The sequence below is a fragment of the Crinia signifera genome, chromosome 19, assembly GCF_055691185.1.
Source record: "Crinia signifera chromosome 19, ASM5569118v1, whole genome shotgun sequence".
In the NCBI taxonomy this organism is placed as follows: Eukaryota; Metazoa; Chordata; class Amphibia; order Anura; family Myobatrachidae; genus Crinia; species Crinia signifera.
Window position 1 is genome coordinate 45617566 of NC_139226.1, and position 16701 is coordinate 45634266.

The 16701-nt window shown below is 42.8% G+C and overlaps 1 long non-coding RNA gene across 1 annotated transcript in view; it reads left to right on the forward strand.

Moving 5' to 3' along the window:
- The window catches only part of LOC146041819 (uncharacterized), a 33128-nt gene that overhangs the window by 5464 nt on the left and 10963 nt on the right, over window positions 1-16701 (forward strand). The window lies entirely within an intron of this gene.

Consider the following 16701-nt stretch of genomic DNA (forward strand, 5'->3'; position numbering starts at 1 on the left):
TGTATTCTCGTTTTCTCTAAGTCCCGATAGAGTCGCACAGTGCATACACAACACACTGCCTGTGCTGCACAGACCGGAGCTTCTACTCCTTACACTTAACATTATTCAGATAGCCGCTCACATACATTGGAGTTACAGGGAATACCCCCTCTGACGTCACCTTACATGACGGTAACCCCGCATGGCGCGGCTTTCAGCCACCGCTGACCCCGCCATAGGCTCCAGCTGACAGGGTCAATGAAGGAGGGACTGGCGCTCTTTCTTAAGGTATTTATATGGAGGGGATGCTGGCCGCGGCTGCTGCTGTAACTCCCCCCTGCAGCTGCGGGGTCCCTGCGTCGAATGGGCTGTCATTGGCAGAGTCCCTGCGGTGGACAGTGCTACACGCCGTGGAAGGACCTGCTGCGGGTGCCTCAACCCGCAGCGGGACCATTTATATCGGTCTCTACACGGGTCCTGGGTAGAGGGCCCGTGTAAATGGGCACGGCTTCACCCCATTTACACTGCCGCAGATCCGGGTCTGACCCGCCGCTGACCCGGATTTTTCGGCGGTGTAAAAGGGGTATAAGTTTCAAAAAGTGATAAAATGGAGAGTGATTAACCCTCAGCCAATCAGCTCCTACCTGATATGTCACAGACTGTGTTTGAAAATGTCAGGCAGGAGCTGATTGGTTGGCTGTTTATCACTCTCCATTTTATCACTTTTTGAAACTCAGTGCATCTGGCCCAGTATCAGATTGGTTGCCCATAGCAACATCCCATCTGAAATAGAATTAGCTAATGAATCAACAGTTCCCACAAAGACCAACTAACAGGGCCACACGCTAACATTGTGCATTCTGCAATATTTAGCATTTGTGGCATTGAGTAAAACAACACACACACGTACACACACAAACACACACACAAACACACACACACAAAAACAGACATAGCATCTACCAGCTACAATTGTGTGTTGATGACGCAATGTGCTTGTTTCTACTCTACTCGCCCTTTAGAAAGTCCTTTATGTTATTCATTTTGTTGTCACGGACCGTCTATCTTCCATTCCTGAGCTGTGTTTCCATTGTATCTGAATAATCCAAGACTAACCATTGGACTCCAAGCATATTTCCCCTTGATCTTCCTCCATTATGCGTTCCTCTCACTCCCACCTGGGGTGTTTGATCTGGACAGCTCTGGGACCCCCCCTCCTTACCATAGAGGTGGCTTGTCTGCGGAGGATGGAATGCAAACAATGTGGTGACGCACTGTGGTGAGGAACCATTCCCACATGACATCATTCATCTCTCTGATCACAGGAATCATTAAAATCTTTAGGTTTCCTTAAACTGGCCAAAACAGAGCACATTTGGGAGGAGGTGATAGAAAAAGACAGGAAAGAAAAGTCTGGTGAGATAAAATAAAGGGAAAAAATCAGAAGGCGTAAAGTAAACATAACACATTACAAAGCACTTGGGTCTTAGTCTGGCTTTCATAGTTATTGTTCAGCGCACAAGTGGGATTACCTATAAAACAACTCTCTCACCCCCCTGAACGTTTGGAGCAATTCCCAGTAAAAATTACTGTGTATGCAAAGAATGAAACAAGGAAAACATTTCCACTCTGAAGACATCAATAGATATTACTTAAGATTTCCTCAGATTATGAACACTGTATTAAGGTCAAATAGTCACCAATCTGCAATGGGGCCGATTCAGACTTTGTGTCTATGCCTGATTGGGGCGGGCGGCTGATGTCACCATATTCCATATGCAAGAGGTTGTGTTAGCGTACAGATCCCCTTGCATGTTAGAGAGGGGATTAGATCGGTGAGGGGGGTGTTCGGCAGGACGGTGAGTGGCGTTTACCTGTTCGCTAGGTTGCGAACTTATGCAGTCTAGCGAACAGGTCCGAATCAGGCCCTATATATACCAGAAGAGCATACTTTTTAAACTGTAATAATGCTAAACTGATTAAAATATATATATCTATATATTAACACGATTGTATATTGAACACATATAAATAAAGTTGTAGTATTGTAATAGTAAATATTTAGTTTATTTGAAGTTCGGGCCTGTTCCAGCGATAAACACGGTTCATACAGCAGCTTCATCCTGGGACGCAAAGGTCGAAAAGCAGCAAGAGGCGATTCCCGCATGCTTGTGAGAGCCAGTGCTGTGTCGGAAGACTGGCTTAGCCACTCACTGAAAACAAGAACAATGCACTGTTTACAGGTACACAACCTAGCTCCATAAAACCCAACCACCAAATGCCAGCAGAATGTCAATCAGGTTGCGGCTTGGGGCATAAGATGTAATATATAGTTATAATAATGACCACATTATTCTACGTAAACCGTTAGTCTCTATGACTTCGTCTTCATTGCAGAATTGGCAAATGTTTGTTTTTACATTTACAGGCAGGGGGCATGATCTGGGGACATGGCCTGGCTACCAAAGGGTAAAAAGTAAAAGATAAGTAAAATACAAATAGCCTATTACAATGTCGGACAGGTACATGAAGGGCCCATCGGGGGAATGTATTGGTAGGGGCCCATGCTTAATGGGTGTGGATCATTACAATGTGGTAGACCCAACCAGCCCCCAAAGTTTGGGCACCAATCAGAGACCACCAGAGTGACATTGTATAATTTCAATGTACAGTTTGAAACCTCACATTAGAGGCAAGGGTGCCGTTTGAGACAGTTCTGCCCTCCAAGGATACAAGATATGAAATGCTACAATGAATGAAGAAAGAGATGAGTAAACTCCTCACGGTGCAGTTCTCTGGCAACACTAATAACTAAAACATACAATGGAAACTGTTAATCGACTTAGTAACCTTGCTATAGGGGCACATGTAACTGGCAGACAACGAAACAATTTGATCATCAAACAGGATAAAAAGTAAGATAAACATCTTACCATTTTTCAACCAGTGTGCCTTTGAGCTGTTCTCAAGTGTGCCACCAGATCTAAAGATGTCCACACCAGTTTACAGATACCACCACCATTTCAACTGTTATTCACTGGTATCTTGTTTGCATGTAAGGGCAAATGTAGTTTATTTCTGTTACCCGTGGGGACTAGTGTGAATGTTTTTTTTTTCATATGGGGGCCAATGGCTTTTTTTTGTTGTTGTGGTGCCCTGATGGTGTGCAACTGCAATTTTACAATCTTGTTTGGCATGGTATGAGTTAAAAAAGTTTGGAAATCACTGTACTAAGGGGTGGGTTGTCAAGTCACTGATCATAGGCAGGATTTTAGAACTTTTTTAGGTACTTGTTTCCTAGCACGGCGCCCATCGCATCGTATACCATTACACTAAATAAGGTATACGATAGGATGCGATGCGACGCGACACGACGCGATATTGTACAATAAACTATCACATCACATTGTATGCCATACAATGGCATACGATGCAATGGTATACGATTTTTGATTGTACAAGCACCCTGATGGGTCCTCACAATGTTAAATTGCCCCCCATAGTCAACGCCACCCCCAGGATCAATGCCAACCCAAAGTGTGGTGAGCGCAGCGAGCCCGCAAGGGGTAGCGGTACGCGTCCTCCGACCTTTTCATACCCCTACTATCCACGTCGGCGTGGAGTTGATTTCAGATAGTGTGGCGAGCGTAGTGAGCCCCACTAAGGGACAGGGAATACATGTAAAGTAATACGCTTCCCTTCGTGGGGCTCGCTGCGCTCGCCACGCTTCGGGCTCGCCACACTATCTACAATCAACTCCACGCCGAATTGGATAGTGGGGGTATGAAAATGTCAGAGGACGTGTACCACCACCCCTCGCGGGCTTGCTGCGCTCGCCACGCTTCGGATTTGCGCTTCGGCTTTGCGTTGATAGTGGGGGTGGTGTGGGGGTGCATTTAACATTGTAAGCACCCATCGGGGTGCTTGTACAATTAAAAAACGCATCGCATCGCATGCGGCTATATGGCATGCGATGTGATGCAATGTGATCAGATGCCCTACGATGGAGCCAAAGGAGTCATCTTTCGTGATATCATTAAGAAATATTATGCCTCTACTCTTCCACCGAAGATAAGCAGTGCTGTGCATGCCCGGGGGAATGGCAGGGTTGTGTAGAATAGGAAGGTTGGGGGATGGGCCAGGCGCTAGGTTGTATTTTTTGTTAGAGTAGTCCCAAACAGATAGGGACCGTGAGACAATTGGATGGGAGATTACACTTTTTGGTCGCTTGGGTCTCGGGATCCAGAGGAGAGAAGAGAGTGAGGAGAGTCCCAGATCAGCTGCTTCAATGTTTAACCAGACCTTCCCCGCCTCAGGGTTGCACCATTGGACACAGTGAGCTAGTTGTGCTGCAATATAATAACGTTTGAAGTCTGGTATGCCCAGACCCCCATTGGAAGTGGGGCATTGTAATGTCTGCAAGCGGATTCTAGGGTGTTTATTAGCCCATATGAAGCGGGAGGTCTGAAATCGTAAGAATTTAAACACATAGGGTGGGATAAAAATTGGAAGGGTCTGGAAAAGGTAAAGGAGCCTGGGGAGTACATTCATTTTTACTGAATTTCTTCTACCAATCCACGATATAAAGTGGGAAGACCAGGAGAGCATGTCTGTTTTTATTGGATCTAGCAATTCGGGGAAGTTTGCCTGGAATAGTTGGTGGTGCTGGTGGGTTAAGAAAATGCTGAGATATTTGATTTTCCGCTTATGCCAATTAAATGGGAAAGAAGCTTCTAACAATAATTTGGTGGGGCCTGGGATATAAAAATCTAAAACTTCAGTCTTATCGGTATTCATTTTGTAGCTAGAGAATTGGGAATACAGGTTGATTTCATCTAGTAGAGGTTGCAGGGATTGGGTTGGGTTTCCTAGGGAGAGGAGGACGTCATCTGCATATTGTGCGATTTTGTGTTCTGCTGGTCCTATCTGAATCCCCTTGATATCTGGATTGTTTTGGATTCGCGAGGCCAGAGGCTCCATCACTAATGCGAATATCAAGGGAGAAAGTGGGCAGCCCTGTCTGGTGCCATTTCCGATGGTGAAAGGTGTGGCGGTTAACCGAAACAGTGGCTGATGGGGATTGATAAAGGGCGTAAATGCCCTGGAGAAATTTTCCCTCAAATCCCATCCTTCTAAGTGTGAGTTTTTAGAAGTGAGATTTGTCATCCATAGCATCCAATCACATTACTTATCATTTATTTAGCACATTCTAGAGGATAATAGCTAGAATCTGACTGATTGCCATAGGCAACATCTTTCTTCTAAAAACTCAACACTTTAGTAAATTTACCCCCTAGTGTTAGGATGCTACAACCACCATTTTGTGTCCTTTCTTCTACGGTTGACCTATTCCACTCGTAGTGCATCCAAAATGGCTGCCTCATCAGGTACCTATTGTGGGTGGAATATATAACACTTTGGAAGTTATTTCTCAAAATGTCTGAGTCTACCCTACATTGTTTTTGTTGTTTTAATTAGCGGTATGTCTGTGTGATTTTTCTTGCTCTGTAATATGAAATCCCTGTGCAATGTACCATGTTTCTGGTTTCTGAAAAGTGACTTTTAGTTCTACAGAAGAACAGTGCTATATAAATAAAATTATTATTATTATTATAATTATTATTATTATCATTATTATTATTACTAGTTAAAAGCCCGTAAACATGACGGCTTAGCCCCTATCTGCTCCTACCTCAAATCTCTGTCTTTACAGCTCCCGCTGTCCATATCTAGAAAGTTTGAAACATTAGGGATGGCCATCGACCATTGATGATTTGAAATCATCGATGGTTTATGGCCGATGTTGAATACATTTGCCATCAATGTGGGAGAACCAAAACCCGGAAGTCCTGCCCCTGAATTCTGATTGGCCCACAGGCCATTCAGTCAAATATAATGGATGACCATCAATAGTTGAAACTATCGATGGTTATCCATCAGATAGTTTACAACTATCAATGGCTGGTTGCAGAATCGCCATCGATGGCAACCATCGATGGGGACTGCACCGATGGCCATCTCTATGAAACATATGAATTTGGATTCACTTTCTGTTGAGGAGTCATTTGGTCCATCGAGTGACTCTAGTGGTCACTGGCAGTACTTCACCTCAAAAAGGTGAAGTCTGAAAAGCATTTTTAAATAAATAAATATATATATATATATATATATATATATATATATATATATATATATATATATATATATATATATATATATATATAGTAATTATATCACTAAGAACTTCCTGGTGTCTTGTGGTAGAAGCTCTTCCTGGATTTGGTGCAGAGTGAATTGCGCATATGAAGTATTGAAAACAAATCAGTATTATTTTCATGCTATATTCTCCACTTCAGAATAACGATACAGTACCTCAGATTGGCCACTACTAGTCTATGCCTATCCTGTAGCATTGTATGACTAGGTCATAACAATAACCTTTCTCTATATGGTAGGTGGCCTTTCCTGGGACCATCTACCTGGTGTAAGTTGTGTTGTTTCCCCACCACTCCTGAAGCATTGAGCAGAAAGAAGTAATAACTGTGAGTCTAGCGCCAGAAGCACCAATTAGAACTTACATACTTATTGCAATATAGTGACCGCTTATATAGTGTATTACGATTAGTTCTGTTGCATTTATAAATCTAGTATCATTGGGCTTGATTCAGGTCCTGTTGGCTCATGCCACAAAGTCCCGATGTTCAGTTCTTACTCATGCGGTGGTTTTAGGAGAGCGATGAGACCTTGTTGATGGATCTGTGGCGGCCAGCTTGTGTGAACCCTTGGGTCGTGCAACCAGTCGATGGTGTCACATGTTATATGATGCTGCATCCTACCACTCAGTAATGCATGATGCCTCCTGCTGCATTACCATATTAGTGCTTCCATATAAGCAGCGGCGTTAGCTCCTCCAACCAGATTGGAATCAGGCACATTGTTTTACGCCATCATATCATTAAAGGTCTTAGACATGCACGCCAACAGCAAGTTCCAACTTTCATACGCTATGAGATTTTGATGGTTCTACAAATTGTCCTACAGCTGTAAGAATTTCCTTTATATTTGAAATGCTCCCAACTTACTACATTGTAGTTAAAATACATTTGAGATGTTGAAATGGGATAAGCATTACACTAATTACACTTTCAAGACAGAACCAGGAATGAGATAGACATGTATAACATGATAGGAATGTTAGCGCCAATTCCTCCTACGGCCTTTCCCTATGAATGATAATTGGACTTGTCCTCTGGGCTTCCAGTTGGATCTGGTTGAATTCATGGAGCAGCCCATCCCCATTTCACAGAACAAATCATGTTTGCTGTGAAAAAAAAATATTCATCAAGCCGTATATAACATATACAAAGTGCTATGTACAGTATATAACATATACAAAGTGCTATGTACAGGATATAACATATACAAAGTGCTATGTACAGTATATAACATATACAAAGTGCTACGTACAGTATATAACATATACAAAGTGCTATGTACAGTATATAACATATACAAAGTGCTATGTACAGTATATAACATATACAAAGTGCTATGTACAGTATATAACATATACAAAGTGCTATGTACAGTATATAACATATACAAAGTGCTATGTACAGGATATAACATATACAAAGTGCTATGTACAGTATATAACATATACAAAGTGCTATGTACAGTATATAACATATACAAAGTGCTATGTACAGTATATAACATATACAAAGTGCTATGTACAGTATATAACATATACAAAGTGCTATGTACAGTATATAACATATACAAAGTGCTATGTACAGTATATAACATATACAAAGTGCTATGTACAGTATATAACATATACAAAGTGCTATGTACAGTATATAACATATACAAAGTGCTATGTACAGTATATAACATATACAAAGTGCTATGTACAGTATATAACATATACAAAGTGCTATGTACAGTATATAACATATACAAAGTGCTATGTACAGTATATAACATATACAAAGTGCTATGTACAGTATATAACATATACAAAGTGCTATGTACAGTATATAACATATACAAAGTGCTATGTACAGTATATAACATATACAAAGTGCTATGTACAGTATATAACATATACAAAGTGCTATGTACAGTATATAACATATACAAAGTGCTATGTACAGTATATAACATATACAAAGTGCTATGTACAGTATATAACATATACAAAGTGCTATGTACAGTATATAACATATACAAAGTGCTATGTACAGTATATAACATATACAAAGTGCTATGTACAGTATATAACATATACAAAGTGCTATGTACAGTATATAACATATACAAAGTGCATTGTACAGTATATAACATATATAAAGTGCTATGTACAGTATATAACATATACAAAGTGCTATGTACAGTATATAACATATACAAAGTGCTATGTACAGTATATAACATATACAAAGTGCTATGTACAGTATATAACATATACAAAGTGCTATGTACAGTATATAACATATACAAAGTGCTATGTACAGTATATAACATATACAAAGTGCTATGTACAGTATATAACAGTCATATTTTGCAGACTACAAATCCATTACACTGGCTTCATTCTGTTTTCTAATTATCAGAATATATCGTTCTCATTTATTTAAGAATAATGTACTTTTTTGTATTATCCAGTAGTAAAGCTCGCGGAACCACTTTGAATAGCACATATTATATTATTATTTTTATTTATTTACTACCAGTCATTTATATAGCGCACACATATTCCGCAGTGATTTACAGAGAATATTTGAACATTCACATCAGTCCCTCCCCAGCGGAGCTTACAATCTATCAGAGATGTGCGGCTTTGGCTTTACTCAGTTCTCAAATCCGGATCATATTGGCTATCAGCTGTTACATATTTTGGATAGCCAATACGATCTTGATTTCAGAACTGAGTAAATCCGAACCAGTACATCTCTACAATCTATATTCCCTTACACGCACACACATTCATTCTAGGGTTATCTTTTTGGGAGCCAATTAACCTATCAGTATATTTTCAGATTGTGGGAAGAAAACAGAGTACCCGGAGGAAACCCACGCAAGCACGGGGAGAATATCCAAACTTCGCACAGATAGGGGCATGGTGGGAATCAAACCCATGACCTCCGTGCTGTGAGGCAGTAATGCTAACCATTACACCATCCGTACTGCCCATCCCAGCACATACAGGGCAGCCGAGAGGAATGCCGGGCCCCGGTAAAATTTTGGGGGTGTGGCCTAAGTGTGTGTGGTGTGGGCACCTCCCACACTTAGGCCACACCCCCAAAATGTTTAGAGGTGGATAAAAGAAAACTCATGCTGAGCCTGCTGTCAGAACAGCACATGCTGTAGAAGTGTGTGCTACTGTTGATACCTGGGAGGGACAGAGGGGGAAGGGAGGGGTCGAACCAGGGCCCCTGTGGGGCCCCTTCAGCAAGCCTGGGCCCGGGTAATTAGTACCTGCTCCCCCCTCTCTCGGCTCCCCTGAGCACATATGGTATGTAGAGAGGGTGTGGTTCATTAGGTCAGTGTCTAGTTTGACAGTCAATAGGTTGACCACTATTGGTCGACAGGCAATAGGTTGACACATGAGCATGGTCAAAAGGTCGTCACAAGCAAAGTTTGAAATGGTTGACATGGGAAAAGGTCAACATGTGTTTGTAATATGTTTTTTTGTGCCTATGTCGACACAAAAAAAATGGAGCAAAAAAATACATGAAAAAAATAATCTTTGTATATACTTCCCATGAGTGGCGCATTCAAAGAACCTTTTCACATATTTTATTTTAAAAATCTTAGATATTTATATTAATGGAAATGCATTATCCAACGACAGTTATATTCCGTTTAGAATTCCATTGAAATTTTAATTGTATAGTGGTGGACTGCAACAGTTTATCATATATCCTCTGGAGGCAATTGATAGCAAAATAACAGAGTGAAAGCTGCTCAATCCAATTAGTAATGCCCCACCGGTTCTGAAAGGACAGGGGTGTGTTTATTACCCCCAGGACACCAAAGGGTATTAGTAATAAGATTTGAAAAAACAACATAATAGAAGATAATTCAGAAAAAAGGATCTAGGAGTCCAAATAGACAGCAACTGGGATGTAGTGCCCATTGTAATGTAGCTACAAAAAAGGCCAACAAAATTCTGGCATGTATTAAGAGGGGAATGGAAACTAGGGACTCAAGGGTAATTATGCCACTATATAAAGCATTGGTGAGACCTCACCTCGAGTACGGAGTACAGTTCTGGGCCCCGCACTATAAAAAGGACATCATAGAATTAGAAAAAGTCCAAAGGCGAGCAACAAAGCTTATTAGGGGAATGGAGAATTTAAGCTACGGGGAGAGATTAAGCAATTTGGGACTATTTACATTAGAAAAGAGACGTTTAAGGGGGGACATGCTCAACATGTACAAGTATATCAAGGGCCAATATAAGGAACTGTCACACACCCTCTTTTCTACTAGAAAGGAATCTAGGACACGAGGGCATGAGTATAGATAAGAAGAAAAAAGATTTCATTCAGCTAGTAGAAAGAATTTCTTTACGGTCAGAACAGTCAAACTCTGGAACTCTCTTCCCAGAGAGGTGGTAACGGCTGGCTCATTAAATGCGTTCAAGGCAAAGTTGGACAAACATTTACTGGAGAAAAACATCCATGGGTACAAATAAGAAATATAATTTGTCTGTAAAATACCAGAACCTACCAAATCAGCAATGGATATCTATACCAGGTTGAACTAGATGGATGCAAGTCTTTTTTCAGCCTTACCTACTATGTAACTATGTAAGATCTTATGGGGCCTACACATATAACGCAGGGTTGCCTACCCTCCCGGAATGGTCGGGAGGGTCCCAGAAATCGGGTCCCCTCCCGCCTTCCTGGAAAGGATGGCAACCCTCCCACATTGCCCTCCATCTCCCGCGAAACACACACCACCCGGCATGTGGGGGCGGGGGTGGGGGTCTGCGTGTCAAATGACGCGATCGTGGCATTTTAGCCATTTCCAGGGGTGGGGCTAAAATGACACGACCCCTCTAGACACCCCCCTAGGCCCATCTGTGGGTCCGCCCCGAACTGCCCTTTTTTCCTCCCAGCGATGGCCCCACCCCCCTGCTTCACTGAGCTGGTTGACCTCTTCCAGCAGCCCAAAATTCAGCAACTATGACATAGCATCATTTTCTAAGTTATTTGTGTTCATTTCTCTAGATCGCTTAGAAAATAAGGGTACTTGTGTATTATCTGGGTGCCCGATTTTTTCATTGCATGCCACTATTTAAGGCATGCGATCAGGGCCGTCTTAACAGAAGCTCAGGCCCCCGGGCAAAACAATTCGCCCCCCCCTTCCATATGGGGCTTCCACTCTCTGGTTGCGCTTAAGTACACACAGTTCACACAAGCTACCTCTTGTGCTCTCCTCCTTGCTTTTTACCCCTTTTTGGAGCTTTGAAACCGGGCCTGTATGTCCCCACAGTCGAAAAGCACTGAGCTGCAGCTTCTGTCACAATGTACACAGCCAATTAAACATGAAAGCAATACCTGGTTCAAAGTTTGGGAGAAAGCAGCGCCGGGACAGCGGGAGGAGCAGAAGCAGCGCAGTGCTTACAGAGCAGCAGAGCGGGGATGGACCAGTAGATGCCGCCCTGCAAGGACCCGGACTCTGGAGCAGTAGCAGAACCCGCTGTGGAGTAGGTGATGGCAGCCGGGGGGAGAAATTAGTCACCAGTGGCCCGGCACCTCCCTGCAGCAATGATGCTCAGACAGTACAAGTACATTACTGTGCACACAGCAGCGGCGCGCACTACCCGCTGGGCTCACTGTCACTCACAGGAGACAGCACGCGGCGGGGATGCCCACATGCAGGGACGGGTAGCGCAAGGGGACATAGCCATGGAGCTGTGACTATTGCTGCTGCTGGCCATAGGAGACAGGTGCTGAGTGCACCAACAATGGGCCCTTTGAATCCTGGGGCCCTTGGGCAACTGCCCATCGAGCCCAATGGAAAAGACGGCTCTGCATGCGATGCGATTTTTCATTGTAAAGACCCGATTTTTAATTGTATAGTCACCCATGGGTGATTTCATACCCCCACTATCTAACTACGCATGGAGTTGATTTTATATAGTGTGCCGAGTGCAGAGAGCCACCGAGCCCGAAGCGTGGCGAGCGATGCGCGCCCCGCGAGAGGACGCGGATTACTTTACATGTATTCTGCATCCCCACGCAGGGCTCGCTGCGCTCACCACGCTTAGGGCTTGGTGGCTCTCTGCACTCGCCACACTATATAATATCAACTCCATGCGTAGTTGGATAGTGGGGGTATGAAATCACCCATGGGTGACTATACAATTAAAAAACTGGTCTTTACAATGGAAAATCGCATTACATGAATTGTATGAGACTATATTGCATGCGATGCGATGCGATGAAAAAATCAGGCGCCCAGATATCACACAAGTACCAAAATAAGCATACAGTACATCACTGTGTGTGTAGAGCCCATAGTGAATGTGCAGCCACGCGCGTCTCTATCGCCGGTAGATGAAGAATGAGCATGTACCATAAATCTAGTCATAATGATTAGCAAGAAGCTGCATATCGCAAAAAATATATAATAAGCTTCCAGACTTCAGCAAGGCCTCTCCGATACTGGAGGTCCCTACACTGCATGATAACACCCATTCTGGGCCATAGAATTTTCTACTGTTAGTCAAAATGATAATTGAACTTACCAATATTTCTAAGTTGAGAGCCAGCCTATGAGGAGTTACCCCTAAATACTCCTTGTGGTACTACAGGAACCAGCATGCTCTTCATATGCAGGTCCCATCAAATTAAACTAGTAATGTTCCTCAGGTGCTGAAAGGGCATTACCAAACCAATTGATCGTACCAGTGGCGGAAGTCTCGGAGGCAATGGAGTCATTTGCCGCCGGGCGCCACGTTTGAAGGGGACACTCAGCAGCCTGACATCCATTGCCTCCGATAAACGCCACCACCTGCGCACCAGCCAGAATACTCAGAGTAGTGCTGCTGCTGCAGTGATAGCAGGCAACGCTGCTCCACGATCTCTGTGAGAGGAGGAGGAGGCGGGACTTCCTGTCACACACAGCCCCTGCCTCCTCCTGACAGACCTGTCCTGCAGCCCGTCCAGCTCTTCTTCACCTCCCACACACAATCTAAGTTCTGACTCCTGTTACAGTATGGACGGATGCTTCTTTTATAGGTGAGAGGCCCCCCCAGTTGTAGTGTTTATTAAACTATTTATGTGCAGTGTGTTTGTGTGTATCTGTATAGGTCTATGTTTATATGCATGTGTTGCTTTGTGTGCATATGTGGCTGTGTGTTTACAGAGGTGTGTGTATATGCATATGTAGTTGTGTGAATACATGTGTGTGGCAGTGTGTATACGTGTGTGTGTGTGTGTGTGTGTGTGTGTGTGTGTGTGTGTGGTTGTGTGTATACATATGTGTATGTTGCTGTGTGTAGTCATGTGGGTGTATGTGTATACATGTGTGTGTGGCTGTGTGTGTACATATGTGTGTGTGTGGTTGTGTGTATACATATGTGTGTATGGCTGTGTGTATACATGTGTGTGTTGTGTGTATACATATGTGTATGTTGCTGTGTGTATACATGTAGATGTATGTGCATATGTATCTGTGTGTGTATACATGTGTTTGTATGTGGCAGTGTATAATTGTGGGTGTATGTGCATATGTACTGTAGCTAATGTATGTGTATACGTGTGATGTATGTGGCAGTGTGTATACATGTGGCTTCATGTGCGTATGTGGCTGTGTATAAATGTGTGTGTGTGTGTATATATGTGTGTGTATGTGTCTATGGGGGTGTGTCTGCATATATATATATATATATATTTTTTTTTTTCTGGGAGGGGGGGGGGGGGCGCAACATCACATTTTTCGCCTCCGGGCCTCTGTTATAAACTTACACCACTGGATCGTACCATGATTTATGAAGATGTATCTAAACGCCCCCATACACTTTTTACAGATTTTATACAATTTCATTTGATTTCGCTGTTTCGGGCCGATATATTGTTTGTAAAGTGGCAAATTGTATGTGTTTTCCATCCAATGAGTGGTCCCGTGAGTGTCAGATAGGGGCCCCTAGATCGCACTTACTGCACCCATGATTAATCGGAATCGCATGGAATCGGAAACTTTTTGTGCATGTGATATATCGTATGCAATATATCGCAGAAAGTTTGACTGACTTTTCCAGTCCTTTTAGCCCCCTAATCCGTTCCAGCAGATATATCTTATGGTACAATTGTATACCATAAGATACATCTCATGCAATTTATCTTGGCTTGATCAATCGCATGATATATATCTTATGCCAAAATCACAGTACAGAATCGGATGGAATCACTCCCGGGAAGGTCCAGGGGGAGTTCAAGAAAAATTCCATCCAACTTCAGGGTCAGACATATCGTTATAGTGTATGGGGATATCAAAGCTGGCTACACCCCTACAGATTTATCTGTCCAATCTATCTGGTGGGAGCAAAAATCTGGTAATGTATGAGAGTTAATGCACTATTTGATCTCAAACATTGGAAAACAGACAATTCTCATTCATAAAAATTGGTTTCATTAACTAAATTATCTGAACCATTGTTTATGTCCATTTCCAGCATTTGGGAGCAAATAGTTGATTGTCTTTTTATTCCCATCAGACAGATTGGACAGATAAATCTGTTAGTGTGTACAAAGCTTTAGAAAAAGTAGTGGCAACCAATTAGTGGTCAGAATACCAGAATATCCCCATGTTGATCACAGGATTTAAGGAAAATGAAATGTAACACATTTAATAATAACCACTATACATTAATGCTTGGGTAAATATTTTTATGTCACACACTGACACCCTCATTCGCTGAGTGCATGTCTAAAAATATCTAAGACCTGTCCATTTTGGATCCCAATAATGGTGAATGTGTCACAATATTTGGGTCTGTTGTCAGGAAGCTGCTGATAATTTATTCGGCCGTAGTTGAATCTAGACTTTGTATTTTCTCATGAAGGATGACATCACAAGTTGCCAATTATAAGTGATTACATCAGAAATTGAATTGATGTTTCTAGTTAAGGAATGTAATGGAACATTGTCTTTATGACTAGTGGATGGAGTCAGAATATTAAGCGCCCTGTAACCGCTTAATTACTTGCCTGTTATTCGATTTGGGAGTAATTCAATTAGACAATATATAATATCACATTTTCCAAATCTTCCCTCATCATTACCACATCTTGGGATACAATAAGGAATATCTCCAAAATTAGCAAATAGTATTTATTTTCCAGTGTTTCATAACATTTCTGAATGGTTACGGTCACTGGGTCGACCCTATTTAGGTCAACATGGTGGACAGACCTTAGGTCGACACCTGAAATTGGTCGACATAGCTAAGATCGACAGGGTGGGAAGGTCAATACATTGGGCAGTATTCAATGAATATAATCGCGGCGTGCAGCGAATCCTGTTTAGGATCCGCTGCACAGTCGCTATATTCCGGAGCCTCGCTGTCCCCCTGCTATCCCCATATTCAACGTCGCAGGGGCTCTCTGCCCCTGACGGTGAATGTTAACCCCTGCGGAGTCCCGCAGGGAGCCGGGGGATGGTGGCAGGCAGGGAGATGGAAGTCTCCCTGCCTGCCCCAGAACGTATGTGGAGGGCTCCCCGGGACCCAGGCAGCACAAGCATAAAACATGGCGAATTGGCCTCATTGAATACTGCCCATTATGTCAACAATGGGAAGGTTGGCAGTCAAAAGGTCGACATGAGGTTTTCATGTTTATTTGAGTTGACATGTGCCGACAGGCGTCATTTCATGCCCCACCATCCACTATGGCATGGTGGTAGAATAAAATAGAGTGTTGAGTGTAGTGAGGTACCGTTTCCAAAGCATGGTGAGCATAGGGAGCCATGCAAGGGGTGCGGTACACTTAGACGGTGTCCATGTCGACTATGTTGACGTTCTGGGCAAAAATGTGAAAAAATCATTTCGACCTTTTAACTGTGGACCGTCTCATTGACAACCTAATGCAGCAAATTTGTAAATAGATCTCCTGCAATTCCAATTTTGCTGCGTTCTCCTTGCCGCCCCTGCAAAATCCCGTGTTTTTGGCGGGGCATAGAGCATCTCAGCTCTACACACCCCATTCATACTGCACCTTAGACCCGGGAAATTCCTGTGTCTGCCCCGTTCACACTGCTTCCCCTGGTATGCCTGCCATCAAGTGTGTGGCATCAAAGAGCAGCTTTGATTGGATGTTTATAAAGTATCTTTGATTGGTTGTTTAAAAAGCAGCTTTGAGCAATGCAATGATCTTGCTTTTTTGCATTTTGTGAGAAAAACCCGGGTCTAGCCTGTTCACACTGCCATACACCCGTGTATTACCCAGGAAAAACCCTGCAAGAAACCCGTGTGTAATTCCCAGGGAATAACACCCGGGAATTTCACAAAGACCCTTTCACACTGAGACAGGACATGGGAAATGACTGCTTGCCCTGGCAATAACCCAGGTTTTTGCGGCAGTGAGAACGGGGTATAACTGAACAATTCAAAACACTCAAAAATGTCAGTTTACTTGGATACAAATCCATAGATTCTAAATGTATAATGAAGAGTTAAAAGTGGATGCAAGAAAAAAAATGGAA